We start from the raw sequence: 7,905 nt of genomic DNA, 5'->3' as shown, positions 1-7,905 counted from the left end.
ACTCAGAGAGTTATCACTGTGTTATCTGTGGTGTTACATAGGACTGCAGGTGACATCTACTACATTATCTGTACTCAGAGAGTTATCATTGTGTTATCTGAGGTGTTACATAGGACTGCAGGTGGCATATTCTACATTATCTGTACTCAGAGAGTTATCACTGTGTTATCTGTGGTGTTACATAGGACTGCAGGCGACATCTGCTACATTATCTGTACTCAGCGAGTTATAACTGTGTTATCTGTGGTGTTACATAGGACTGCAGGTGGCATATTCTACATTATCTGTACTCAGAGAGTTATCACTGTGTTATCTGTGGTGTTACATAGGACTGCAGGTAACATCAACTACATTATCTGTACTCAGAGAGTTATCATTGTGTTATCTGAGGTGTTACATAGGACTGCAGGTGGCATATTCTACATTATCTGTACTCAGCGAGTTATAACTGTGTTATCTGTGGTGTTACATAGGACTGCAGGTGGCATATTCTACATTATCTGTACTCAGAGAGTTATCACTGTGTTATCTGTGGTGTTACATAGGACTGCAGGTGACATCTACTACATTATCTGTACTCAGAGAGTTATCATTGTGTTATCTGAGGTGTTACATAGGACTGCAGGTGGCATATTCTACATTATCTGTACTCAGAGAGTTATCACTGTGTTATCTGTGGTGTTACATAGGACTGCAGGCGACATCTGCTACATTATCTGTACTCAGCGAGTTATAACTGTGTTATCTGTGGTGTTACATAGGAGTGCAGGTAACATCAACTACATTATCTGTACTCAGAGAGTTATCACTGTGTTATCTGTGGTGTTACATAGGACTGCAGGTGACATATTCTACATTATCTGTACTCAGAGAGTTATCACTGTGTTATCTGTGGTGTTACATAGGACTGCAGGCGACATCTGCTACATTATCTGTACTCAGCGAGTTATAACTGTGTTATCTGTGGTGTTACATAGGACTGCAGGTGGCATATTCTACATTATCTGTACTCAGAGAGTTATCACTGTGTTATCTGTGGTGTTACATAGGACTGCAGGTAACATCAACTACATTATCTGTACTCAGAGAGTTATCATTGTGTTATCTGAGGTGTTACATAGGACTGCAGGTGGCATATTCTACATTATCTGTACTCAGCGAGTTATAACTGTGTTATCTGTGGTGTTACATAGGACTGCAGGTGGCATATTCTACATTATCTGTACTCAGAGAGTTATCACTGTGTTATCTGTGGTGTTACATAGGACTGCAGGTGACCTCTACTACATTATCTGTACTCAGAGAGTTATCATTGTGTTATCTGAGGTGTTACATAGGACTGCAGGTGGCATATTCTACATTATCTGTACTCAGAGAGTTATTACTGTGTTATCTGTGGTGTTACATAGGACTGCAGGCGACATCTGCTACATTATCTGTACTCAGCGAGTTATAACTGTGTTATCTGTGGTGTTACATAGGAGTGCAGGTAACATCAACTACATTATCTGTACTCAGAGAGTTATCACTGTGTTATCTGTGGTGTTACATAGGACTGCAGGTTACATCTAGTATATTATCTGTACTCAGCAAGTTATAACTGTGTTATCTGTGGTGTTACATAGGACTGAAGGTGACATCTTCTACATTATCTGTACTCAGCGAGTTATAACTGTGTTATCTGTGGTGTTACATAGGACTGCAGGTGACATCTACTACATTATCTGTACTCAGCGAGTTAGAACTGTGTTATCTGTGGTGTTACATAGGACTGCAAGTGACATCTACTACATTATCTGTACTCAGAGAGTTATCACTGTGTTATCTGCGGTGTTACATAGGACTGCAGGTGACATCTGCTACATTATCTGTACTCAGCGAGTTATAACTGTGTTATCTGTGGTGTTACATAGGACTGCAGGTGACATCTACTACATTATCTGTACTCAGCGAGTTAGAACTGTGTTATCTGTGGTGTTACATAGGACTGCAAGTGACATCTACTACATTATCTGTACTCAGAAAGTTATCACTGTTATCTGTGGTGTTACATAGGACTGCAGGTGGCAGCTACTTCATTATCTATACTCAGAAAGTTATCATTGTTTTATCTGTGGTGTTACATAGGACTGCGGGTGACATCTACTACATTATCTATACTCAGAGAGTTATCACTGTGCTATCTGTGGTGTTACATAGGACTGCAGGTGACATCTACTACATTATCTATACTCAGAGAGTTATCAATGTTATCTGTAGTATTACATAGGACTGCAGGTAACATCTACTACATTATCTGTACTGAGAGGTATTACTGTTATCTTTGGTGTTACATGGGACTGCAGGTGACATCTACTACATTATCTGTACTCAGAGAGTTATCACTGTGTTATCTATGGTGTTACATAGGACTGCAGGTGACATCTACTACATTATCTGTAGTCAGAGAGTTATCACGGTGCTATCTGAGGTGTTACATAGGACTGCAGATGACATCTACTACATTATCTGTACTCACAGAGTTATCACTGTGTTATCTGTGGTGTTACATAGGACTGCAAGTGACATCTACTACATTATCTGTATTCAGAGAGTTATCACTGTGTTATCTGTGGTGTTACATAGGACTGCAGGTGACATCTACTACATTATCTGTACTCAGAGAGTTACCACTGTGTTATCTGTAGTGTTACATAGGACTGCAGCCGACATCTACTACATTATCTGTACTCAGAGAGTTATCATGGTGCTATCTGAGGTGTTACATAGGACTGCAGGCGACATCTACTACATTATCTGTACTCAGAGAGTAATCACTGTGTTATCTGTGGTGTTACATAGGACTGCAGGTGACATGTACTGCATTATCTGTACTCAGAGAGTTATCACTGTGTTATCTGTGGTGTTACATAGGACTGCAAGTGACATCTACTACATTATCTGTACTCAGAGAGTTATCATGGTGCTATCTGAGGTGTTACATAGGACTGCAGGTGACATCTACTACATTATCTGTACTCAGAGAGTTATCACTGTGTTATTTGTGGTGTTACATAGGACTGCAAGTGATATCTACTACATTATCTGTAGTCAGAGAGTTATCACTGTGTTATTTGTGGTGTTACATAGGACTGCTGTATCTTTGCACAATTTAGCACAAAGCACAAAGTAACCTCACAGTAAGTACACACATTCCACTCTGCTACATCGTCATGTTCCATTTGGTATTTATTTACTGTCTATAAAAGACGAATTTAACTTGTTACAAAGTTCAAAGATTCTCCTGTAAATGCAGATAGAAGACACTTAGCAGCCAGTGACTGATTAACCGCTGATGTTATAGATAAGAAAGATCCAATGTGAGATGATGAGAATAGCAGTTATAAAGCCCGAGTGCCCGTCATTAATAGGATCGGCTGACAGTTGGCAGATAGCGGGCACTGATACACTCATTTATGGGGCAATTCAAATATGATTTTGGTTAAAGCATTTCTCCTCTCATGCATTTCATATTAGGAAACTTGTGCTTTGCTTCTCTTCACCACTGACTTCTAGAGCTGAATTCAGAGTTCTGCTTTAGGACTCATGCACACGAACGCATTTTCTTTCCGCTTCCGTTCGGGGTTTTTTTTTTGCGGACCGTATGCGGAACCATTCACTTCAATGGGTCCGCAAAAACAACAGAAGGTACTCCGTGTGCATTCCGTTTCTGTATTCCGCAAAAAAGTAGTGCATGTACTATTATTGTCCGCAAATCACGGTCCGAGGCGCCATTCAGTCAATGGGTCCGCAAAAAATATGGTATGCACACGGAACACATCCGTATGTCATCCGTATTTCATCCATATTTTGCGGATCCATACGGTTGAAATGCTATGCCCAGCCCATATTGCTCATGTGTTTGGTGATTAATAAGTTAGTGTTTCTGATCCACAAAAAACGGATCGCATAGGGAAATCATACGGATATGTTTTGTGGAATAACGGAACGGAACAGGACTTAAATCAGAGAAAAAAAACTCAGATTCGGAACAACGGATCAGTGAAAAACGGACCGCAAAACAACAACGGTCGTGTGCATGAGCCCTTAGGCCTCTTGCACACGACCGTATGGCTTTTTCAGTATTTTGCGGTACGCAAAAAATGGATCCGCAAAAAATACGGATGACATCCGCGTGAATTCCGTTTTTTACGGAACAGCTGGCTCCTGATAGAACAGTCCTATCCTTGTCCGTTATGTGGACAATAATAAGACATGTTCTATCTTTGAACGGAACAGAAAAACGGAAATACAGAATTGGAAGGCATACAGAGTGCCACATCCAGAGCTGATGGTTTAATGGCCCCTGTGACAGAACTCAATACCGGAAAATAAAAACGCTAGTGTGAAAGTACCCTTAGGCTACATGCACACTACCATATGTGTTTTGCAGTCCACAAATTGCAGATCCGCAAAATAAAAAACGAATGACATCCGTATGCCATCGGACATGGAAACAAACGACGTTCATGTGCATGTAGCCTTAACCATACAAAAATATTATTTTAATTATCGATGTTTATTATTGACACTAAAATAAATTATTCTAATTGTTTTTTTGTTGCTCATTTTGATACCTAATAATAGAGTCTAGGGTGAAGGAGGCAACTATGATGATGGTTTCAGTTGCTGTGGGATTTTTTTTTATGTTGTTTTCTCTTTTTTTTCTATTTTATTTTCAGTTTTTTCTATTTATCTGTGTGTGTATTTTTGGTACATAACTTATCCATCATAAGATTTTAAAAGACCTCTTTGGGGCATCTACACTAAGTAGAGAAGATATCATGCTTAGAGTGTTAAAGAAGGATAGCATCTTTCATGATGGAGACTTTCAGATGGTAGAGGGTTAGGAACACAGCGGTGCCCATAGATTGAACTGAACCATAAACTAAAATGTAAAAGGCATTATATATAGCTTTGCATAAAACAAGCAAAGATAAGAAACTTTTCAATATGATATCTTCCATGCACACTATACAGAAAAGAAGAGAACCTGCTCCTCTATCTCAATTTCTCATAAACTCAGAAGTAACACATAGACAGTAATACAGAAAGAACAGCACAAAGGATATTATATAGAAGCACTGAAGAGTGCAGCTGTAAATCCAGCACAGGATGGAGACAATAAAATAGAAACAGCATGGAGAACAGTATATAGAAGTACTGAGCAGTGCAGCTGTAAATCCAGCATTGGACTGAGACAGTAATATAAACACAACAGCATGGAGGACAGTATATAGGAGGACTAAGCAGTATAGCTGTGAATTGAGCACTGGACTGAGACAGTAATATATACACAACAGCATGGAGGATATTATATAGGAGTACTGGGCAGTGCAGCTGTAAATATAGCACTAGATGGAGACAATAAAATAAAAACAACAGCATGGAGGACAGAATATAGGAGTACTGAGCAGTGCAGCTGTAAATCCAGCACAGGATGGAGACATTAAAATACAAACAACAGCATGGAGGACAGTATAAAGGAGACTGAGCAGTGCAGCTGTGAACTGAGCACCGGATGGAGACAATAAAATAGAAAGAACAGCATGGAGGACAGTATAAAGAAGGACTAAGCAGTGGAGCTGTGAATTCAGCACTGGACTGAGCTAGTAATACAGGAACAACAGCACGGAGGACATTATATAGGAGGACTAGGCAGTGTAGCTGTAAATCCAGCACTGTATGGAAACAATAAAATAGAAACAACAGCATGAAGGACAGTATATAGAAGCACTGAGCAGTGTAGCTGTGAATCCAGCACTGGACTGAGACAGTAATACAGACACAACAGCATCGAAGACATTATATTGGAGGACTGAGAAGTGAAGCTGTAAATACAGAACTGAATGGAGACAATAAAATAGTAACAACAGCATGGAGGGCAGTATATAGGAGGACTAAGCAGTCTAGCTATAATAGAGTACTGAACTGAGACAGTAGTACAGACACAACAGCATAGAGGACATTTTATAGGAGGACTGAGCAGTGCAGCTGCAAATCCAGCACTCGATGGAGACAATAAAATAGAAACAACAGTATGGAGGAAAGTATAAAGGATTGAGCAGTGCAGCTGTGAATCCATCACTGGACTGAGACAGCAATACAGACACAACATCATGGAGGACTGAGCAGTGCAGCTATAAATCCAGGACTGGATGGAGATAATAAAATAGAAATAACTGCATGGAGGACAGTATATAGGAGGACTGAGCAGTGCAGCTATAAATCCAGCACTGGATAGAGACAATAAAATAGAAACAACAGCATAGAGGACAGTATATCCAGGAGTACTGAGCAATGCAGCTGTGAATCCAGCACTGGATGGAGTTGGAGACAATAAAATAGAAACAACAGTGTAGAGGACAGTATATAAGAGGACAAATCAGTGAATACAGCATTTGGATGGAGACAATAAAATAGAAACAACAGCATAGAGGACAGTGTATAGGAGGACTAAGCATTATAGCTGTGAATCAAGCACTGGACTAAGACAGTAATACAAACACAACAGCATGGAGGACAGTTTATAGGAGGACTAAACAGTATAGCTATAAATTGAGCACTGGACTGAGACAGTAATACAGACACAATAGCATGGAGGACATTATATAAGAGGACTGAGAAATGCAGCTGTGAATAAAGCACTGGATGGAGAAACTAAAATAGAAACAACAGCATGAAGAACAGTATATAGGAGGACTAAGCAGTGTAGCTGTGAATCGAGCACTGGACTGAGACAGTAGTACATACACAACAGCATGGAGGACAGTATATATGAGGACTAAGCAGTATAGTTGTGAATTGAGCACTGGACTGAGACAGTAATATGCACACAACAGCATGGAGGACATTATATAGGAGTACTGGGCAGTGCAGCTGTAAATCCAGCACTAGATGGAGATAATAAAATGGAAACAGCAGCATGGAGGACAGTATATAGAAAAACTGAGCATAGCAGTTGTGAATCCAGCACTGGATGAAGACAATAAATTAGAAACAACAGCATGGAGGACATTATATAGGAGTACTGAGCAGTGCAGCTGTAAATCTAGCACTGGATGGAGACAATAAAATAGAAACAACAGCATAGAGGACAGTATATAGGAGTACTGAGAAGTCCAGCTGGGAGTCCAGCACTGGATGGAGACAACAAAATAGAAACAACAGCATGGAGCACAGTATATATAGGAGGACTAAGCAGTGCAGCTATAAATCCAGCACTAGACGGAGACAATAAAATAGAAACAACAGCATGGAGGACATTATATAAAAGGACTAAGCATTGTAGCTGTAATCCAGCATTGGGTTGAGACAATAATACAGAAACAACAACATTGAGGAGATTGTACAATATATATACAAATATACATGCTGTGAATACAGCACTTGGTGTGGACTGCATCATACAACCAGCAGTTGCTTAGTCTTTGTGTATATGTTTCACTCTCCTGCAGTTGCTCCCTCGTTCTTCTTCTCCTCCTCCTCTTCCCCTCTCCATAGAACTCTATGGGCAGTAGCTGTAACATGATCTCTCAGTGTTCAGACATTGTGTGACCAGCACAATCTCTGCAACACCACGGCTGCAGTCTTGTTACTTTAGTCCCAATATTTTCATAGGCTGAATGACCACCGCGGCTGTGATATTGGTCAGAATAGTGTACAGAAGCTATGTCATGCGTGGGTCGGACTCAGCCTGGACCAATGAATCACCATCATCATCAGAAATGTCAGGGACCAAGCATGTAATACCTGAACGAGTGTCCGGTGTCATCCATGTTCAGATGTGATGGGGGCTTCAGCTGATCTCTCAGACTCCACGCACACACGGTTTTATTTTTATTGGCCGAGGTAGCGATTCTCTCT

This window comes from Bufo bufo, chromosome 8 (genome assembly GCF_905171765.1).
Source record: "Bufo bufo chromosome 8, aBufBuf1.1, whole genome shotgun sequence".
Classification (NCBI taxonomy): domain Eukaryota; kingdom Metazoa; phylum Chordata; class Amphibia; order Anura; family Bufonidae; genus Bufo; species Bufo bufo.
Note: the sequence above shows the minus strand (reverse complement) of the source record.